The sequence below is a fragment of the Panthera uncia genome, chromosome A2 (assembly GCF_023721935.1).
Source record: "Panthera uncia isolate 11264 chromosome A2, Puncia_PCG_1.0, whole genome shotgun sequence".
NCBI classification, from domain to species: Eukaryota; Metazoa; Chordata; class Mammalia; order Carnivora; family Felidae; genus Panthera; species Panthera uncia.
The window spans coordinates 145482869-145506051 of NC_064816.1; positions in this window are offsets into that span (position 1 = coordinate 145482869).

The window sequence follows — 23183 nt, forward strand, 5'->3', positions numbered from 1 at the left end:
ATATATATATATATCATAAGACTTAGCCATATAGTATGTAATCTCATATCATTTTAAAAGTTAATTAGCATTAAATTCCATTATCTAACTGGGTTAATGATTACTCAGTGTAGGATATATCATCTATTCACACGATAAATGTTTTCTACCTTCAAGCACTGTGCTAGGTGCTGGTAGTACAGCAAATCAGAGGTCAGCAAAACACTGTATCTGTCCTCATAGAGCACAGTGCATCGTAGAGGAAGCAGAGATTCGATAATAAGACATGTAAATACAATTTCTTAGATAAGGTTATAACTGGTGATGAATACCATGAAGGTGTTTATAAGATGTTATGAGAAAGTATAAGAGAGGAACTTAATTTTGATGCATAGGGAAGAGGATAGACAGGGAAGACCTTTACAGGTTAAGAGAAGAAATATGCAGGGACCACAAGGTGGAAAAAAACCTTCTTAGAAGGCTAGTTAGTGTCAGGTCTGGTGAGCAAGAAGAGGAGCAGTGTAAGGTGAATTTAACAAGAGACAAGGACTAGATCATCCAGGGCCTTTTACACCGTGGTAGGAAATGTAGATCGTATTCCATGTGAAAAGGAAAGCCTTTGAGGGAAAGAGGCATGATCTTTTTTTTTTTTTAATGTGTATTTATTTTTGAGAGAGACAGCGCAAGTAGGGAAGGGGCAGAGAGAGAGGGAGACAGAGGATCCGAAGCAGGCTCCGCGCTGACAGCAGAGAGCCCGATGCTGGGCTCGAACCCACAAACCGCGAGGTCATGACCTGAGCCAAGTTGGATGCTCAACTGAATGAGCCACCCAGGCACCCTGGAAAGAGGCGTGATCTGATTTACAGTTTTAAAAGATCATGCTATTGAATATCCATCACTGGGAAAGTTATTAATTTAAATTTTGTACTTCCATTCTCTAGAATATTACATAGCTATATAAAAAAGAGAAAGGAAAAGAATTCTATACTGACCTGTAAGAATGTCCATGTTGTACTGTTAGGTAAAGAATAAGTAAGGGGTCTGGCTGGCTCACTTGGTGGGACATGTGACTCTTGATCTCAGGGTTGGGAGTTCGAGGCCCACGTTGGATGTGGCGCCTACTTAAAGTAAAATTTTTTTCCAACTACAAAAGAATAAATTACAACATAATATATACAACAAATACAACATAATACAGTATAATGTAACCTCTTTTCTTAGGAATAAAAAAGAATCAATCCAAAAATATTTGAATACATTTTCATTGAGCACAGAGAAAGAATGGGAGGCTCCATACACATCAGATATTTAGAGTGTGATTGGTTACCTTGGGGGATTGCAACTGGAAAGTAGTGGAGGAAGAATATAACTTTTTCTTTATAAATTGCTGGATTGGCTTATTGTTACGTATATGAATTAGCTGTAAACATTTTTATAAAATAGAACACTGCTGTGTGGAGAATGGATAGGAGAAGAACAAGAACGGAAATGGAGCAACTAATTTAAAGAACGGTTCAGGTATCCAGGTGGCGGTTCTGATTGTGGTGGCAGTGAAGGCAGCAAACAGGTGATGAATTCAAGATCTACTTGGACTTGGTGATGTACTAGACAAGGGAAGTGTTCTCATAAATGGCTCTCGGATTTTCTGACCTAAATGGCCTTATAATAATGGCCTTTTTCTCTAATAGTGCTTATCTACTTGAGTTCCACCACAGCAGCAGTATATGTAAGTGTGTATATATATATATATATATATATATATATATATGTGTGTGTGTGTGTGTGTGTATATATATATATTATACGTTATATTTATAATATATATATATTTAAGTCGGGCTTATCTAGGCTGAAGGAGAATGAAAACTGGAAAGGGTTCGTTGGCAATCAATGCTATGGGTTGTTTCCAATTTTTTCAACCTTCATAAATTATTAATATGTGAATATTTTAAATAAATAAAATTTTCAAATTATTCTTGGAATATAGTCTCAAATGTAGACCTACTGGGCCAAGGGAAATGATCAGTTTTATGACCCTTGTTATAGCCAGATTGTTTTAATATTAATGAATATCAATACCACTCTGTTTGGGGGGGCCTTTTTTCTAAAAACCTGTTTACTTTAGGTTTATCTTTTTTTCTTAGTTTTAATTATTGAGTGACAGGTTGAGTGCTAAATATTGAGTGTTGGTAGTGAGGAAAGCACTAAGCTCCTCAAAGATCTTAGGCTTTAAAAGGGAAGACAAAAAAAAAAAAAAAAACAACAAGTAAACAAAGTAATAAGCAAATAAAACCCTACTTCTATGTTGTCAAAGCATTAGGAAGTAAAAGGAACAGAGTAATAGAACTATCAGGAGGGGTTTACTTTAGATTGCCAAGCCTCTCTAAAGAGATAACTTAACCCGAAAGTTAAAGGTTTAGAAGAGATGACTCATTTACAGAATGGCCCATGCCAGAGACCAGGAGGCAGGAATGAGTTTAGCATATTCCAGAAATGGAAAGTTAGCCAGTGATCTTAGATAGAACAGAGGAAGGCAGAGTAGTAGAAGATGAAGTTAGGAAAGAAGGCGAAATACAGATTAAATGGGGTTCTGCATAGAATTTGGATTTTACTCTGAGTAGGAGACAATGGTTTAAAGCAGAGGAGTAACATAAATCATTTTATCTTTTTGAAAGATCAGGGTGGCTGCCCAATGTAGAGAATGGATCAAAGATGCATGGCAAAAGTACAAGTGGAGAGACCAGTTAGGAAGCTATTGCAGAAGTGCGGCCTGGAGATAATAAGTAGTTTAGACTAGGTCAGGGCTGGGACTAGGGTTAAGTGAGGGACGCATTCACCTTGGGCAGAAAATTTAAGCAAGCACCAAAAGATGTAGTAATCAAGGTAAATAATATTTTGATATAATATGTTTAAATCAAAATGAATGCAAAAAAACCTCCACGATGGACAAAATATTAAAATATAAAATAAAGAGAAGATCCAACCCTAAATGGGCAAAACCCTGCCTCACTTCCCTCCCCCCCAATCCTGGCCCTGGTTCCAATAAAATTTTAGTTACCAAAATAGGTAGCTGGCTCACAGGCTGTAGTTGGCTGCCTCAATTTTTTTAATCTTTCATGGAAGAGGAAATACAAATGGCCCATTCATATTTATCCTATAACCCAACAGTTCCACTCCTGGAGGGGTGTGTGTACAAATGAGTGTGTATAAATCTGACACACGTAAGCCAGGAGCCTTAACGGCAGCATTAGTTGCAATAACAAAAGCACTAGAAACAACCCAAATGTCAATCAATACTAGAATGGATAAGAGTAATTTAATACAGGCTAATACTATACAGCAATAAATAAATAAATAAATAAATAAATAAATAAATAAACAAAGAAATAAAGACTACAGCTACACATTTCAATTTCAAAGAATGATGTCTTTTTTTAAGTAGGCTCCATGCCCAATGTGGGGCTTAAACCCACAACCCTGATAATGAAGGGTCACAAGCTTTATGCCAGCCAGGTGCCCCTCAAAGAATGATTTTCAAAAACAAAATATAGGGCAAAGGAAGAAAGTCGCAGATGAATATATACAACCATTAACAATATGATACATTTTATACAAAGTTCAGAAATAGAACTAAATAGTATTGCCCAGAGATACATAGAGTTAAAATTACGAAGAAAATCAAGGAAATGGTTTTTTAAATCTTTTTAATGTTTATTTTTATTTTTGAGAGAGAGACACAGAGTGTGGTCAGGGGAGGAGCAGAGAGAGGGAGACAGAATCTGAAGCAGGCTCCAGGCTCTGAGCTGTCAACACAGAGCCCGATGTGGGGCTCAAACTCATGAACCGTAAGATCATGACCTGAGCCAAAGTCAGATGCTTAACCAGCTGAGTCACCCAGGCACCCCTCAAGGAAATGTTTTATACAAGATTCAGCACTCAGTTATCTCTATGGGGAGAAAAAGGGCCATGATCTGGGAGGGTTATGCAGAGAACTTGGTGCTGGTCTGTTTCTTAATGGATCCTGTAAACACATAGGTATTCGTGTTACTGTTATTTTTAGGAGATGCAAATACATTTTGTACCCTCTTGTGAGATGTGCTTCACAATGAAAACGGTTATATTATTCAAGGACATACTCATCAAAGAATTGAATTAGTAGTCAAGTTGCCTCTCCTGAAAGACACTAATATTTTACAGACACTAATATCTTGCAACCATTCAAGAAGTAGATAATATCTCTCTTATTCAACTTTTCTTTTTCAACTTTTTCACTTATGGAGATAAATACAGTATAATTTACCATATTGACAGATTAAAAGAGAAAATACATACGATCATTCTAATAGATGCAGAAAAGCTTTCAGTAAAAGTCAATGCTCAATGATTAAAATTTACATTTTAGCAAACTAGGAATAAAAGGGAACTTCCTTAATCCACTAAAATCCTACAGCAAAAATTACACTTAATGGGGGACTTTCAAAAGCATTTTCTTTAAAACATGACAAGAATGTTCACCATTACCATAGTTACTATTTAGTGTCATGCTGGAGGGTCGAGCCAATGCAAAAAGATGTAAAAAGGAAACAAGAGATTCAACAGCTAGGGAGAAACAAAAAGCGCTCGTTACATCCTGATGTTGTGATTGTCAGTGTAGAAATGCCAGAGAATATATGAACAATGAAAACGAAAGAGAGTTCAGCAAAGTTTTTGGATGCATCATCAACATAAAAATCAATAGCATTCGTATGTATCAGCAATAACAACAGGAAACAATTTAAAAAAATGCACATGACAAAAAATAGTAAAATTTGTTAAGTTTGGGTAATGGGTTTTTAGCAGCGCGACGGGGATTTCTGGCTTTCGGTGATAGCGTGCGAGATGATTCTTACCAACCTTTACCTTCATTGTCCAAAATGGGCAGAGGCACACACACCACTTAGTGCTGCGTAGTGTAAAGGCAAAATAAGATTTAGTGGGCAGAACATACTGCACATGCAACACGGCATTGTTCCTCATTGTCCCACATGGACACGTGCTTAATTTAAGCCTGGCATAAATACACTGGTACACCTTTACAAAGAAGTGGGGTGGGGGGGATGGGGGTGGTCCCAGGACCACACTCCCATGATGTTTTAACTACCCATAGAGAATGGGATAGGGGAGCATCTAGGCAATTATGTATAAAGAGAACCTCCTGGGTGGAGAATGACCTGTGTCAGCAAAGAAAAGCTTCTGGAGCTCAGATTCTGATAACAGCCTCTTTTTTTTTTTTTGTGCGTTGCAGTAACGCTGATCTGTTGAGCCCGCTTCTTGCTAGGTCTTGTATGATTTGCTATGGCCACAAAAGTGCTGTGTAACTAACTGCACCCAAAATGCAGGGTCTTCAAAGAATTATCATTTGTTTTCTCTCAGGCAGCTGCAGGTCGGCTGAGTGGTCAGCATATCTAAAGTGGGCTCATCTGAATGGCTCTCCTTCAAGCTGCAAATCCAGCTGGGGTTGTCTCCTCTGTGGGTTCAGCTCAGGATTGCTTTCATGTGTGCTCATTCATTCTGGGGCCCAGGCTGAAGGGGCAGCAGCTTCCTGAGCAGAGTTCTTATGGGGGTGCAGGGATCCAGGAGAGCAAGCCCAAATATGCAACACATCTGAAGCTTCTCCTTGCACCTCTTTGGCAACGTCTCAGTAGTCAAAGCAAATCACATGACCAAGTTCAACTCCAAAGAGCTGGGAAGTAGACTCCTTTCGTGGAGGTTGGGTGGAGTTTATATTTGCTGAACAATAATCCAATCTACCCCGGTACTGAAAGAGGGACCATCCAGATTTGTGTCTCTTCAGATTTGTCCACTTCCTGGTTCTTGGGCGCTCTTTAAATATAAATCCTTTTATTCTTTCACTAACGGCAATTAAAAAGAAGCTGGATAAATACCCGAAGCATTTACTAAAAGGCATCAAAGTCCTAATAATATAGTTGGCCCTGACCTGGGAAAGAATTGGAACTTAAACAGATGAATTGAGACCATTTCTGTCCAAGGGACAGTGGCTCGTGCAAAAAAAAAAAAAAAAAAAGGTTTGTAAGGGACAAGTCTGCCTTTGGCCAATGGTCAAAGGTAAGTCTTTTGGGTGCTGAAGATAACCCCCTCCTCGTTAAATATGTTGAAAAACTGCTTTTACCCTGGGGCCATTTGCTAATTAATCTGAAGGGAACAACTGGAAAGTGGGGTGGCTTCATGGAACCTGGGGCTGAAGGAATAGGGGTTTGAATTCAACACATCTGAAGGTGGAGGCCTTCTGCACTTGACTGGAACCCTGGAATGCCCTACTTGCAGAGGGTAGAGGTAGGTACTCTCCAGTGGGTCATGTAGATAACCTAGTCCTGACCTTGGCTGCTAGCACCATGAGGTATTTGGTAGAAGGAAACAAATTCTCTGGAGAAAGCCTACATTACCCTAATTTTTAAATTATTCCTAAAAGTAATGTTTAAAATTAAATGTCTAAGAGGGGCACCTGGCTGCCTCAGTTGGTGGAGCATGTGACTTTTGATCTCAGGGTTGTGAGTTCGAGCCCTACATTGGGTGTGGAGTCTACTTAAATTAAGGGGAAAAAAAAAAATAGGGGCACCTGGGTGGCTCAGGCGTTTGAGTGTCTGACTGTTGGTTTAGGCTCAGGTGATGATCTTGTGATTCATGGGAACGAGCCCTGCATGGACTCTGTGCTGAGCGTGGAGCCTGTTTGGGATTCTCTCTCCCTCTCTCTCTCTCTGTCTCTCTGTCTCTCCTCTCTCTTTCTCTTTCTCTCAGTCAATAGAAAATGTCTAAGAAATGTGTCACCTGGGTGGCTCAGTCGGTTGAGCATCGGCTCTTGGTTTTTGCTCAGGTCATGATCTCATGGTTCATGCGTGGTTTCAGGCATCAGGCTCTGCGCTGACAGTGTGGAGCCTGCTCAAGTCAGCTTCTGAAGGACTTCAGACTTACAACAAGTACACAATCACATAATCCCCAGCACAGTCACGATATAAAACAGTGTCCTCACCCTAATGAGCTTCCTTGCACCCCTTTGCAGTGAATTCTGTCTCCTTACCCTCAACCTCAAGCAGCCACTGATCTGCTTCTATCACTATCATTTTGCATTTTTCATATAAAATGGAAAATTGATTTAAATGGTTTTGTTGATTTTTTTAAAAGATTTATTTTTGAGAGAGAGAGAGACAGAGTGCAAGCAGGGGAGGGACAGAGAGAGAGAGACACACAGAATCCAGGCTCCAGGCTCCGAGCTGTCAACACAGAGCCTGACACAGGGCTTGAACACACGAACCGTGAGATCATGACCTGAGCCCAAGTCGGACGCTGACTGAGCCACCTAGGTGCCCCTTGTTTTGTTGATTTTATTGCATGGAAGTTAAAGGGAATTTATTAGATCTGCTTGAGACTGCTAACTTCATCCAAGAGGTACCCTAGGGAGAATCCTATTTGTGTCTACTGCTGGGACTCATACAAGTCTGACACCTCTAGGAGACAGGGACGGCCACCAGAAGTCTAACCTATAGAAGATCTCAAGAGATTTCCTGAGAGATGAATCTCCAGGGAAGAACCTGAGGTATAAAATTGTAACAAAACCTGAGTCATTGGAGGGCCAGGGGGTATACTGAGTCATGCTTGTTACTCAGATCTTTGTCCTGGTTCAGCCCTCTCCATAAACTCATATCTGAGTAATGTGGGCATCCAAGTGCCGTTGTGTGTGCTAGGAAGAGGAGGAAATGTGAGCTATGAGTCAAATGTGAAAGAGCAGTTTCCCTAAAATCTCTGTGTGCCATTGGCATACAAGCGTCATGTCTCACACTCATTCATAAAGTGTGGTAGGCAAAGCACACTTGCCCAGAGTTCCGAGGACCTTTGGCACTTTGAAAAATCCAGCGTCTCTGCCACGACCATGCTTACAGAGGGAGGGGATGGCAACCAGGGCAAGGGACAGCTTGGTGAACACCAGCAGCGTGAAGGGCACCTCCACACGGTTTGGCAGGCAGCAGAATCCTCCGCAGTTACTGCTGGAGGGGTCTAGGAAGTGGACAAGACAGCGCAACGATTAAGAATTTGGACTTCAGGGGCACCTGGATGGCTCAGGTCGTTAAGCACCCGACTTCGGCTCAGGTCATGACCTCACGGTTTGTGGGTTCGAGCCCCGTGATGAGCTCTTTGCGGACAGCTCAGAGCCTGGAGCCTGCTTCGGATGCTGTGTCCCCCTCTCTCTCTGCCCCTCCCCCACTCACAGTCTGTCTGTCTGTCTCTCGCTCTCAAAAATAAATAAACATTAAAAAAAAATTTAAGTCTCGGGGCGCCTGGGTGGCTCAGTCGGTTAAGCGTCAGACTTCGGCTCAGGTCATGATCTCATTGTCCGTGACTTCAAGCCCTGCATCGGGCTCTGTGCTGACAGCTCAGAGCCTGGAGCCTGCTTCGGATTCTGTGTCTCCCTCTCTCTGACCCTCCCCCATTCATGCTCTGTCTCTCTCTGTCTCGAAAATAAATAAACATTAAATATATATATATTTTTAAAAAATTTAAATCTCTTTAACAAATTATGTGAAATGCTTAGATAGCAGAACAAGATGGTTGAGAAGAAATAACCTTAGCCCCAAGTGCACAGATTTTTCCAGCGTACAAAAGCCTTAAAGCCGGAAAAAGTATAGAATACAGACTACAAGTTTGAAATTATTAAGCTGAGGGGAAGGTCTTTGTCATGAAAACACAACAGAAAAAACAGGTTCAAATAGGTTGCCGAGAAACATGGCAAAGTGAGAGGTGGGCAAGGCAGGGCAAGGCAGTCACAATGGAACTAAGGGCAAGTATTGACTTAAAAAGAAATAATATCACTATCCAAAGGATGGCTACACAATGATGGGCCCAAATAGGGCCAACACAAAATCCATGGAAGCCTCTTTGCAAATATGATTCTGGATCTTGGCCTGTGACCAAACCTTCTCCTTCCAACGCGGGGGAGGATTAGACGGGAAGCTGGGGTCAACGAAGAGGGTAGCCAATTAATAGGCCACTGGTTTTGCCTGAGTTTCTGGACAGCTAAAGCCCAGGCATGTGACCTAGGCTCTGCAATGAGATGCTCTTTCCAGGACTTGACGAATGATGCAAGGAGGAAGAGTTAGCTGGATGTTACCTGTGGCGGTATGCCAACAGGTGCAACAGGGCCATCTGAGCCATGCGAAACAACGGTGATGGATGTGATGCCTGCAACATTCGTCCCCTTAACCAGACTGCTCCAGTGGCCTGCCCCTTGGTTCCTTCCTGTTTTCTAAGCCTGTTCTCCATTTCCCAGCCAATTCTGTGAGTCATCCAATATCCTTCTAATAAATTCATTTTCCACTTAAGTTAGCCAGGGTCCATGGCTGTTCTTTGCATTCAAGAACCCCGATACAGTGAGCATGAAGAAAACAACCTCAGCTGGAGCCAGTGTCCAGCGAAAACAAGGACATCATCAGAGACCCCGGAACTGGGACCCTACGTGCGATAACCTCTAACATTGAACTATAGGTGTGGTCTCTTCAAGTAAGATCAGAAAAGGCAAAAACAGGGCAAAGGTACACTGGTTACACTGGTCTATGGGGGTTCTCTCTCTCTGTCTCCCCTCTCCCTTCTTTCTTTGAAAAATTTTTAATGTTTATTTATTTTAGAGAGAGAGAGCGCAAGACAGAGAATCCAGAGCGGGCTCCAGGCTTCGAGCTGTCAGCACAGAGCCAACATAGGGCTCGAACCCACAAACTGTGAGATCATGACCTGAGCCAAAGTCAGATGCGTAACCAACTGAGCCACCTGGGTACCCCTTCCCCCCCTCCCTTCTGATGAAGTTATCAGGGCTGTAGGAGGATAAGTGTCTGAATGCTCTTCTCTCAGTGAAGGGGAGCAGGAGAAAGGAAAGGCAGAGGGTCAAAAGGAAACTGATGAAGCTATCCAGGTCAGAGCTACAGATTCCAAACTCAGTTGTTTAAAGGGAGGTTGGTGGCAGGTGGCAAAATGTCTGCAACAGTAAAACACCGTGGGCAGGCTGAATGATTCTCTGTGACACCAGGATAGAGGGACTTGAGCCTTGGCACTTCATCCATTAGTGATTTGCTTTGCTTTGCCTGGTACATCGCAGGTCCTCAATAGATATCTCTTGAATGAATAAAAGAATTGTTAAGGACTGGACATCCACCATTAGTTGGCTTAACGGGGCACCCCACTGTTGGTAGCATAGAGTGACACTGGGATTTCGAAAGGAGATCTGTCTGACTCTGAAGTCCAAATTCTTTTTTTTTTAAATTTTTTTAAACATATATTTATTTTTGAGAGACAGAGAGACAGAGCATGAGTCGGGGAGGGGCAGAGAGAGAGGGGGACACAGAATCCGAAGCAGGCTCCAGGCTCTGAGCTGTCAGTACAGAGCCTGACGCGAGACTCGAACTCATGAATGGCAAGATCATGACCTGAGCCGAAAGTGGATGCTTAACCGACTGAGCCACCCAGATGCCCCAACACTTCACTTAATTCGTAAACCACCCTACTCATAAAGAGAGTAAGTCATTCCCCAAAAATCTAGTTTTCTTTTTCGTGTTAGAAATCTCTGATTTCTGGGGCATCTGGGTGGCTCGGTCGGTTAAGCGTCCGACTTCGGCTCAGATCATGATCTCACGGTCCATGAGTTCGACCCCCGTGTCGGGCTCTGTGCTGACCACTCAGAGCCTGGAGCCTGTTTCAGATTCTGTGTCTCCCTCTCTCTCTGCCCCTCCCCTGTTCATGCTCTGTCTCTCTCTGTCTCAAAAATAAATAAACGTTTAAAAAAAATTTTTTTTAATAAAAAAAATTAAAAAAAGAAATCTCTGATTTCTGTTATAGTTCATTATTCTCCTCAACTACTGGAGATTGAATTTTTTTCTTTTTTTAAATTTGGAAATAAGTACCCTAAAAAAGGGTTTCAAAGAACCTTCTGTTTCAGTGTTTGCCTAGTATTATTTTCCCTCTAAAATATCTGTGATTTATATATGTTTAAGTATATTCTTTTCAGTATTGTTTCTAATAGTAAAATGTAAGTCCTAACTGTCCAGTGATAGTAGGCAGGCTAAAGGTATTATGGCATCTTCATCTAACAGAAGTCTATACAGTCACATAAGTGAATGATACAAATAAATGGGCTATTTATTCGTGTGGAGCCCCATCCATCATGTCTTGGTATGCGAAAAAACAGGGAAGAGAAGGTTATGTATGGTATATTATCGTCTGTGAAAAAAATGTATATGCAAAGAATATCTCCAGATGGATATACAAGAATCTAGTAATAGTAATTCCCTCTTGGGAAGGAATCTGTTGGCTTGGGAGGTAGGATGGGGTGGAGAGATTCTTTTCATTGTACACTCAATGTGGCACCAAAATAAAATAAATTCTTTCTACTGGGGGAAAATTCAGAGACAGAGACAAAGACTATAATAATTTATAATGCATCTGGAAACCTTGAAAAACTACCCCATTTAAAGACTTTTGGTTTGTGGTTGAAATATTTTCTGATTTCTCCTCTGGGTTCAATTGCACAAAAAATTTGGGAAAACAGGATTTTTGGTTTCACTTACTTTGTTTGGAGAGGCTGATCTGCATTTTTGAAGAGCCATTCTAGAACATAGGGATATCGAACTGTATCTTCCCGTCTATGTTACTCTCTCTTCAACAAGTATTTATGAGCACCTGCAGGGCCACAAGGCCCAGTCCTACACATTGAAGGGGCCCGTATGTTTCACACTCTGATGAGAATGAAGTGGGAGGAAATATACACCTGATCATGATAAGTCCATTGCTCAGGGCACTGTTCTGTGTGATTTTTCTCATTCCAAGTCCTTGAAATACCAGGAAAGAGACTGACGAATAAACAGAAAAATCTGTATATGTTTAGGCACATTTTTTTCCCAACTGTCCATTTTTTTTTCTCCCGGTATTCCAATAGGTATCAAATAGTTTTTAAGAAACAAGGATCCTATTTTCATGGCATAAGCTTTTATAGAACAAACCAAGTAAATAATAAGCTGTAAAAATGTCATAGTAGTCATTTCTGTTTAAATATTTAAATATGTATGTTTAATTGTATTTCAATATTTTTTCACAATTTACTTGGAATCTGAGGATATCAGCACAATAACGCTGCATGTTTAGAAATAAAATAAATCTTTTAGCCTTTTTTTTTTTTTTTTCCTATTTGGCACTCTGCTGACATCTTGCAATGCTGTGAGAGAATTCAGTTATTTAATTCTTTTCCAAAGATTTGGACAACTATTTCCACCTTGAGACATTTGTAGAGACTAAATAAAAAGCAGCGTAACTGAGACAAATATCTGGTACTTCAGTCAGCCAAGTTGCAATTGTAATGTTCATCATCTTTCCACTGGAGTAGGCCAGTGAAAAATAACAAACCCAAGCCATAAAGGAAGCCATGAAGAAGCCACTAAGAAAACTGCTTGACCACAAAAGCCTAAGGAATAGCAATCCCAGATTATATAGTACATGCAAGTAGATGTTTCATTCATTCATTCATGTATTCATTCAGCCTAGTCATTAAGAGCATGGACTCTGAAGTCAGACAGCCTCGGTTACCATCTTGACTCATTGCTAGTCTGTGACTTTGCTCAAATTACTCAACTTCTCTGTGCCTCGGTTTCCTTATCAATAATGTAGTATACGCCTCCTAGGATTTTTTTTAATATTTGTTCTTTGAACGGTACCTGGTAAACACAGAAGAGCTTGTTAGATTAATAAGTATTTTTACAAGTATGCATTGAGCAACTATGATGGTGCAGGCGTTGAGCCAGGTGCTTGGGTTATGGTGGTAAATGAGCGAGTCACAGCATCTGCCTCCATACCTTTGAGACTATGGAGAAAGACAATTAAACAAGTGATTACAGAAAAGGTGAGGAGTTGGACAGGGGTTGTATAGGGTGTTATGAGAGCACATTGTGGAGGGACATCCCTAACTTAGGTCAAAGCAAAGTCTAGCTGTTCCTGGAAGGAGTTTTGCAGGCTTCAGAAGAGGCAGTGCAGGAAAGTGGTTAGGTGGCCCTGGGAAGTCCAGCTGTCTGGGTGTGTATCATGGCTCCATCACTTACTGCTTGGGTGACCTTGAGCAACTTACCTTCTCTGTACCTCAGATTTCTCATCTATAAAATGGAAATCATAATCATACCTGCCTCTTAGAGGCAGGATTGAATTGAGTTTACATATCTAAAATATTAAACAGTACCTAGAATATGGTAAGCGCTATATAAGTGTCTTAATAATAAGTATTACTTGAGTATTATGTACTATTACCTAATAGTTATTATCACATCATGAAAATAGGATAATAATATGATACTGTTATTGTGGTTGATCTTTTATAGCTTTCTTCTTTAGCTTTACCTCCCTTTTCATCAGACAGGTGAAATTTTTAGAGCATTATGTTTTGCCTACATCTTCTGCCTGAGTCAATTGTATAACTAAAAGCTTCCTCTCCACTTCCTTCCCTTTTAAGTCTAGCTTTCTTTTAGTATAGGTTGAAAGGGGACTTTAAAAATTCTGGAAGCTGGAGGGGTGCCGGGCTGGCTCAGTTTGTAGAGCATGTGACTCTTGATCTTGCGGTTGTGAATTCAAGCCCCACGTTGGGTATAGAGTTTACTTAAAATAAAATAAAATTCTAGAAGCTGGAGCCATTATTCTAGTGGTTAGAGCAATTTTTCTAGTGGCTGGAGCTGGAGCCACATATTATCTGTGTGCACAGATAATACCAGCATGCCTTATAACGTGTTTGGGCTTTCCTCTTGTGGAAAGAGCACTGAACTTGTAGTCAGCAGACCTATGTTTTATGCTGAGCTGGGCCACTCTCTGGATGGTCTTGGGCAAGTCACTTAACTTGTCTGAGCTTCAGTTTCCTCAGCTGTTAAAATTGGAGAATAATTACTCATTTACCCACTTGGTACAAGTACAGATGAGATAACGTATGAAGGAAGGAGGACTTCATAACTTGCAAAGATCCATCCAATTAGATACACCATTGATCTCACTTATATGTGGAATCTAAAATAGTCAAACTTGGGACTTATGGGTGGCTCAGCTGGTTAAGTGTCCAACTCTAGATTTCAGCCCAGGTCATGATCTTACAGTTGTGAGATCGAGTCCTCTGTCGGGCTCCATGCTGGGCATGAAACCTGCTTAAGATTCTCTCTCTCCCTCTGCCCGTCCCCACTTCTAAAAAAATCAATAACGAAATAAGATAAAATAGTCAAACTCATAGAAGCAATGAGTAGAAGTGGTAGCTAGGGGTGGAAAGGGGGTGGAGTGATAGTCAAAGGGTACAGAGTTTCCATCATGTGAATTAAATAAGTTCTGGAAATCTGCTATATAACTTAGTGCCTATAGCTAACGATTTGCAAGGAGGGTAGTTCTTAAGGGTTCTTAACACACACACACAAATAACAATAATAATCATGATAAAGGAAGAGGATAGAAATTTTGGGAGGAGATGAATATGTTTATGACCTTGATGGTGGTAATGGTTTCACAGGTACGTACATGTGTAATGTATGTAATGTACATGTAATGTACATGTCAATCATACCTCAATAAAGTAAAAAAAAAAAAGTTGGAAATACAGCCACATGCATTTGCCTCTTAAAATATTCGATCTAGGGGCACCTGGGTGGCTCAGTCGGTTAGGCGGCCGACTTCGGCTCAGGTCATGATCTTGCGGTCCGTGAGTTCTAGCCCCGCATCGGGCTCTGTGCTGACAGCTCGGAGCCTGGAGCCTGCTTCATATTCTGTGTCTCCCTCTCTCTGACCCTCCCCTGTTCATGCTCTGTCTCTCCCTGTCTCAAAAATAAATAAACGTTAAAAAAAATTAAAAAAAAATATTCGATCTAGTTTTCAGCACATCTGGCCGCTCTCATGGCACATTCCTGCTGCCCACTAAATCTGCAGCCATCTGCCCCAAAGCTTTGGCTACTTACCTCAGTTCCAGATCAATCTAGGAGCCTAACTAGGAGCCTTAAATTGCGAAAGGGCTAGGACTGTAGCTATAAAGAAACTAAAATTGTTTTCTTCTCTTTCTCTTCTACTTCCTGAAAACCCTTGATGCACCCGTTCAGCAAAAGGAGTGGAGGTAAAAGGAGTTGTTCTTCCTGTCCCTTATCTGTATTTCTATGGTCCTTTATATCCATCTGTAGGATGTGGAGACAGTCACAGAGTATTGTGGTTAGGTGTTGATATATCTGGTACTCCTACACACCTCTTTTTAAGAGAATTATTTGTTTTTCATGGTGGGTTCTCAGTAAATGTTTGTTGGATTGAATTTACCTGAATAGAATGTAATATAATTGAAGCTATTCAGAGCTCAGAGCGCATTTCACACACACAGATCAAGTGATTAATTCAAAAAGAGTTTCAAGGGGGTTAAAAATAGAAATCTGGATCCAGGCAGTTTTGTTCAGAAAATGTTGGAGGGGGTAAAATAGCTCTGGCTGCAGGCTAGGGTCTTTGTTATGAGAAAAATGCAAATACGAAGAATTGCAAAACACCACCAGGGAAATGTCTGGGTATTTTTGAACCTTTGGCAGAGATGAATTTCTGTCTGGAATACACTTCCTTCCCTTCCCTCACGTCTCTAATCTTAGTCACAGCTTAACCCAGGAGCACATAATAAATAAGCAAAATTTATAGAAAGTTTTTTTCTAAGTCCTGTTCCCTTGAAATTATGACCTAGCAATTTCTTCCCGCACCAATAATTCTGAAGTTAACATGGAAAATACCAATGTGTAAACTACACGTCCTGGGGACGCCTGGGTGGCGCAGTCGGTTAAGCGTCCTACTTCAGCCAGGTCACGATCTCGCGGTCCGTGAGTTCGAGCCCCGCGTCAGCCTCTGGGCTGATGGCTCGGAGCCTGGAGCCTGTTTCCGATTCTGTGTCTCCCTCTCTCTCTGCCCCTCCCCCGTTCATGCTCTGTCTCTCTCTGTCCCAAAAATAAAAATAAAAAACGTTGAAAAAAAAAATTAAAAAAAAAACTACACGTCCTGGCTTTTCCACCACAGTTCTGATGTAAAAGATTGTCTGCCAGTGTCAGACTTGACTCGTTTTTGGTTCATCGTCATGGAGGTCCTACAATACATAGCTTATCTATGTGAGAAAACTACTATACAACATTATTGTAAAGGCATTATGCTTTATTTAATTTTGTTTTTAAAAATAGGGTAGGAAGGAGTCTTTGGATCCTTAAAGAAATTTATTTGAACAAACTCCTGAACTTCACCAGGAGTAAAAAAAAAAAAAAAAAAAAAAGTAAGTAAAAATTAGTTACCATTTAAAAATAAATCTTCCTAATAATATATATTTTAAAATAATAATGTTTAGTGTTGGTGAAGGTTGGAGAATCAGGTACCTTCTCTGGCAGAAATATAAAGTCTTTTTTTTTTTTTTTGATGTTTGTTTATTTTGAGAGAGAGACAGAAAGAGAGAGCATGAGAGGGGGGGAAGGGTAGAGAGAGAGAGAGACACAGAATCCGAAGCAGGCTCCAGGCTCTGAGCTGTCAGCACAGAGCCCGATGCGGGGCTCAAACCCATGGACCGCGAGATCATGAGAGCCAAAATCAAGAGTTGGATGCTTAACCGACTGAGCCACCCAGGTGCCCCAGAAATGTAAAGTCTTTAAAACAATTTTGCAATATCTATTGAGAGTATTAAAAATTCATGTGCATTAAATTAATAACGTTACTTCTAATAAACCTTTCTAAAGAATGTGGACAATGATTCATACATAAAGATGTTCCCTGAAGTATTTATAACAGTAACAGTGAAAAATTAGAAGAAATCTAAATATTCACTATTAAGAGTTCAGCCACCTACATTTAGGACCATACACTGAGTATGTTGGCTTTTGATTTCTTAGCACATAAAGTTCTCTGAATGAAATAACAAAGTTGCAAATTGTGATTTTGAAGAATATTTAATGATGAAGGTAACGCTCATAATATTCTTGTGAAAAACATAAGAAATGAATGTATGGTTTTAATTTATGTTAATATCTACATGTCCAACTGAAATCAAGGTCTCACCTGTGGGATTATGGCTAATTTCAGTTTTTATTCTTTGCACCATTCTGTGTTTTCTAAATGCTTTGTAATGAGCATGGGTTAGTGTTATAATCAGAAAAAGATCATTAAAAATTATGGAGGCTCAGTGAACCTCAAAATATTACACATAGCTAGATGTGGCGAATGAAGGCATCAAGTTTGTCAAAGAAATTCTTGCTTGGAAACAGCATCACAGAAGGTCGAAGGATGAGATTTCACCTTTGCTGGTTGCAGTCCAGAAAATATTTAAGTGCTGAGAACTCAGTAAGCCAAGGTCATGGAAGAATTAGGTTTGAGGATGCTTAAAAGGACTGAGAACTTCTCTGACTAGCAGAAGAGATGGTCACAGAAGAGATCACCAAGCATTTAAGGAGGGTGTTAATGAGAGCTAATAGCTCTATAGTCACACAGCAAGGTCTCCTAGAAAGATCAGCCAGCCACCAGACAGGCCCTCCACCTCTGCCCAAGAAGGTGGAAATTAAGTAATTAATTATTCTCATTCTTATTCATTTGATTTGTTTATCCAAGATATTAAGCACCTCTTAAGTGGTGGGCACTGTGCAAGTCCCAAGGAATACATTGGTGACTAATATACACGAAACCATACTTGTGGCTGAACAAGTTGGGTTTATTAACTCATTGCTGCAAAGGAGACCACACCATGTGGAAACGTGGGGCATTTCGGTACGAGGGTGTTCGAAAGGATTCATAGGATTTGGGGTTAGGGTAGGTAATTTGGGGAAAGGTTCCAGGAAACAGGTTTAGTCTGTACAAGAGGCGGTGATTCTGTGATTGGACATATCAGTAAATCTTATTTATATGGAGGCTATAGGTGTAATTAGGAAAGAAGTTGCAGTCACTCATATTAGCTGGAGGGAAGATATTTGGTATTTTGTAGCTTGGAGAATGTTAATGTTTTCTCTGCTCAGATACGATTATGACTGATCTTGTTTTGGTCATGATTTATCATGGTCACAAAGTGCCCTTGTCTCATGTTGATGTTGTGTGATATTGTGATATTGTTTGTGTTCTACAGGGAGACATCAAGTCCTAGCTGTGAGTGCCAGGCCAGCTCATAGCAACACCAAGGCCTAAGTGATTATATCAGGTCAGTTCCTGGATATCAGGGGACTGCTGTTCTCTTTCTCACAAATAAGTAAATGTAGAACCTCAGATTACACCTAGTGGTATAAAAATTAAATAGGATCCAGTGGTAGAGAATCAAGGGTGGGATGGGATCCATTTGAACAAGTTGGTTGAAGAAAGCTTCTCAGGAAATTATGTTCCAATCAAGACCTGAAGCATGTTATGTTTGCTTATGTATATGTGGATCCTGGATCATGATGTGAAATGTATTTCTTATTGTGAGTTGCCATAAAAAAAGGGAGGGGGAAGCCATTGGATGAAGATAACACGGGTAAAAGAGTGAGAAGAGATGAGGTCCAGTTTATACAAAACCTTATTATAGGCAAGGAGTTTCCGTTTTAAGTATTGGATTGATCAGCGTAAAATCACTGGTTTTCATTTTAACCAACGATTTCACTTGGTTCAACTTAATACAATGACATGCTGTTAAAGGTTTTAGGCAGGAAAATACCAAGACAGGATTTACGTGGCTGCTGGGTGAAGGGTAAAAGGCAGGCAGGTGAGGAGGGCAGGCAAAAGGCCAGTAAGGATGTCATTGCTTTGAAACAATCCTGTTCTGGTACTCAGTCTCCAGACTGGCTGGCTTGGAAATCTGTTTTATTAATTACCCATTGGAGTGAGGGTGGTAGGGAATTGACTCACGCTTAACAAGAATTCATAAGAGATTGATAATAGTAAAATCAAAATGCTAGTTTATTAATCTACAGTGAGAAATAAAACTATCAAGCCATTGAATGTTTGTATTCACTGATTAAAACCATCTCTTATGAGGGCAGCTAAATAGAAATAAACAGATTGTTTGCTAGGATTGCAGGAAATCAGAGCATGGGGAATTAGAGAGAGCCACTGCTAACAAACTTTGTGTACATGACCTCTAGTTGGAAATACATTTTGTACGAAGACCTAGGTACACTACACAAAATTGAGCTGAACCAAAATTTTTACAAATCAGAACATCCCTTATTGTTTGTCAGACGCTGATATTTCGGTATATTCTATTTTTCATTTCTTTTCTTTTTTCTTTCTTTTTTAGCTAAAGAAGTTGAGGAATAGGCCCAATAAATTGATTTCAGGGTCTACTCATGGGTCACAAGTTGCAGTTTGAAAATTCCAGTCCGTTCGTGTTAATGCTAATTGGCATCACACTGTGATCATCCGGGTTGGGATGGTTCCCTAAAAGTAGTACCCCTAGACTCAGCGTGAGGCTCCAGGCTGCCCTCTGCAACAACTTCCTGACTTTCATATTTCACAGCCTGGGGCCATCTCCCCAGGCTCTGTTCCCTGTTAACAGAGGGGGGCTTCCATTGCAACAGATCTGTCAGCTCGGAATTGGTTTCCGGGTCTCTACGCATCTCCCAGGTAATGAGCGGCATCTGCTTGAACTGCCTCTGTTCTCAGCCTTGTCTTTACCCTTCTGAGCATCATGGCCCTTCCCACTCTGGCTGGGACAGAGGCAGAGGGTAAGCCACCTGCCCAGCTAACCGGCCAGTGTCCAGTTTAACTGGGCTACTCAGCTCCATATTTCAGAGTCAGCAAGTTGAGGTTAGATAGAAGAACACAGTTCCACCTCCAGCCGGAAGGACTGATTGGAGCAGCTGAGGACTCGGCAATTAGAGTCATGACTCAAAGTACCCAGGAGACAGTAGGCCTGCTGTGGCCCCTGCAAGCAAGGTTTCACCCTGGACAGTCTCCACTTGCTGCTGATACAGGCTTCCTACCTGAACAGCAAATAGATGCTCCTCAGAACCCCATCAGGCCACCTATCCATGAGCAGGTTGGGGGTGGGGGTGCTGCTGAAATGAATCGGAGGTCAAGAAAACTAAGATGGCCTATTGGGGAAGTGACCCTCTAGGGAGGCCCAGATTCAGGTGTCATTTTAACCTCTTTTGGTTAGGCCTAAGTGGAAATGTCCTGCATAACTGAAAGCGCCTGGGTGGTTCATTCAGTTAAGCATCCAACTCTTGGTTTCGGTTCAGGTTATAATCTCATGGTTCATGGTTTGTGAGTTCGAGCCCCGCATCTCCCACTCTCAAAATAAATGAATGAACTTAAAAACACACACACACACACTACAAAAAGGGAAGCAAACGTTTTGTGAAATTGTGCCTAATAAAATAGTAACAAGATAATAAAATGTCCTAGATTTGGGGAATCAGGTTAAAAAACGGTCATTGTTGGGATGCCAACAATGTGGCTCAGTGGGTTCAGCATCATACTCTTGATTTCAGCTTAGGTCATGATCTCACAGTTCGTGAGTTTGAGCCCCACGTCAGGCTCTGTGCTGTCATCTCAAAGCCCGCTTCAGATCCTCTGTCTCCCTCTCTCTCTGCCCCTCCCCTACTCGTGTGTGCTTGCACGTGCTCCTTCTCTTTCTCTCTCTCAAAAATAAATAAACATTAAAAAAAAAAAGGTTTTCCTTGTAGATTTACAATTCATTCATTCAGCTGTTCCATTGAGCCAGGCACTTCAGCGAGTTGCTTCAAGTTAGCTGGAGAGGAAGTTGGTCTCCACCCTTAAACTCCTTAGTGAGTTAGCCTTTAAACAATTAATTTGCCAAATAATTAATCTGAGAGTGAAATTAATAGCGATCATAAGCTAAAATAGTGACTACGCTGTTGGCATGAAATGGTCATTTGCAAGCAACCCTGTCTTGGTCCGTTCAGGCTGTCGTAGCAAAATAGGAGAGACTGACTCACAAACAGCCAAAATAGATTTCTCACAGTTCTGGAGGGCGGAATGCCAAGATCAGGGTGTCAGCATGGTCAGGTGAGGGCCCTCTCCCAGGACGCATACTTTTCATTGCATCCTCCTCTCGTGGAATGGGTGTGCTAGCTCTCTGGAGCTGCTTTCATAAGGACATTAATCTCATTCACCTCCTAATACCATCATATTGGAGATTAGGACTTCAGTCTCTGAATTTGGGGGGGAAACAAACATGAAGATCATAGCACATCCTAAGAGAGTGCAAATGTGTTATAGACATTGGACGACTGGGGTGCCTGGGTGGCTCAGTCAGTTAAGCATCCGGCTCTTGACTTTGGCTCAGGTCATGATCTCACAGTTTGTAGGTTTGAGCCCCACGTGAGGCTCTGTGCTGGCAGTGTGGAACCTGCCTGGGATTCTCTCTCTCTCTCTCTCTCTCTCTCCATCTCTCGCTGCCCTTCTCCCACAGGTGTGCTCTGTCTCTATCAAACTTAATAAATAAATTTTAAAAAAGTAAAAGAAAGTGGAAGACCAAGCCCGATCCAGAGATAAGAGTGTGTCCCAAGCTCATCGCGAGGTTGCCGATTGGACTCATTCTGGAAAAAATGAAAACCAAAATAAGGCAAAAATGTGTTAACAGAGCCATTTGGCTTCTTGGGGAAAGAAGAGCAAAAGACCGAGATTTGTGACTAGTGTTCTGTGGAAAGAGGACCTGGGCTAGCCTATGCAAAGATTTCTGCTGGCTTAGTAGCATCTGTGGGTAAACACATTAGAATTCTCTTTGCCACTTACTCGCCTTATAAAATAAAATTAGTAAGAGTCCCTCTGTGATCGAAAAGAAACTACTAAAATTGATTTTTTTTAAAATTTTTTTTTTCAACGTTTTTTATTTATTTTTGGGACAGAGGGAGACAGAGCATGAACGGGGGAGGGGCAGAGAGAGAGGGAGACACAGAATCGGAAACAGGCTCCAGGCTCTGAGCCATCAGCCCAGAGCCTGACGCGGGGCTCGAACTCACGGACCGCGAGATCGTGACCTGGCTGAAGTCGGACGCTTAACCGACTGTGCCACCCAGGCGCCCCTAAAATTGAATTTTTAAAGCCCATTTGGTCATGATGTATTATCCTATCTATATATTGCTGAATGTGTTTCGCTGTTTTTAGTGGTTTATCCTATTAATGATTTTGGTATCTATGTTCACAAGTAATATTGGCCTGTAGTTTTCTTATAACGTCTTTGACTTTATCAGGTTAAAAACAGCCTCCTAAAATAAACTGGGAAGTTTTTACTCCTTTGTTTTCTCTAAGATTTTGTATAGGGTTGTTATTTCTTAAGCATTTGCTAACACATTCACCAAATAAGCTATAGAAGCCTAGAATGAATTTTCTTTGTAAAATGGTTCATCATTACCAGTTCAATTTTATCAGCGGATAGGAAGCTATGTCGGTTTTCTAGGCAACTTTTGTCTGTTAGGGAAATTGACCATTTCATTTAAGCTGTCAAACATATTGGCATGCAGTTGATAGTATTCCCTTGCTATCTTTTAATGTTTTTTTTAAATTTATTTATTTTGAGAGAGAGAGGGTATAAATGGGGGAGGGACACAGAGAGAGAGGGGGTGGTAGGACAGAGGATCCGAAACGGGCTCTGTGCTGACAGGCTGACAGTAGCGAACCCCATGTGAGGCTCAGACTCATGGACCACGAGATCATGGCCTGGGCTGAAGTCAGACCCTCAACTGACTGAACCACCCAGGGGCTCGCCCTTGCTATCTTTTAAATGCACGTAGCATCTGAAGTGATGTTTCCTCCTTCTTGATATTGGCAATTTGTGTTTTTCTTCCTTTTTTCCTTGATTAATCAAGGTAAAGATTTATCAGTTTTTTCCCCAAGAACAAATGATTGATTTCATTGACTTTCTCTTTCTTTTCCCATTTTCTATTTGATTGATTTCCATTTATTTATTGTTTTCTTCTTCCACATACATCTAATTAGCTTTGCTTTTCCAAGAGGTATAATTTTCATTCATTTTGACATTTTTTCTAATTTTCTTGTGATTTTTTTTTCTTGGAACCTTCTCGATATTCTTTCTCAATCTAACTCTGCCTTGTGTACCAACTTTTTTCTCCTGTATACTCAGTCATTAAACAAATATTTATTGATCAGCTACTATGGGATATTATGTACTGTTAAAGGTACATAAAGACATAGAATTGTATACTTAAAAATGGTTAACTTTA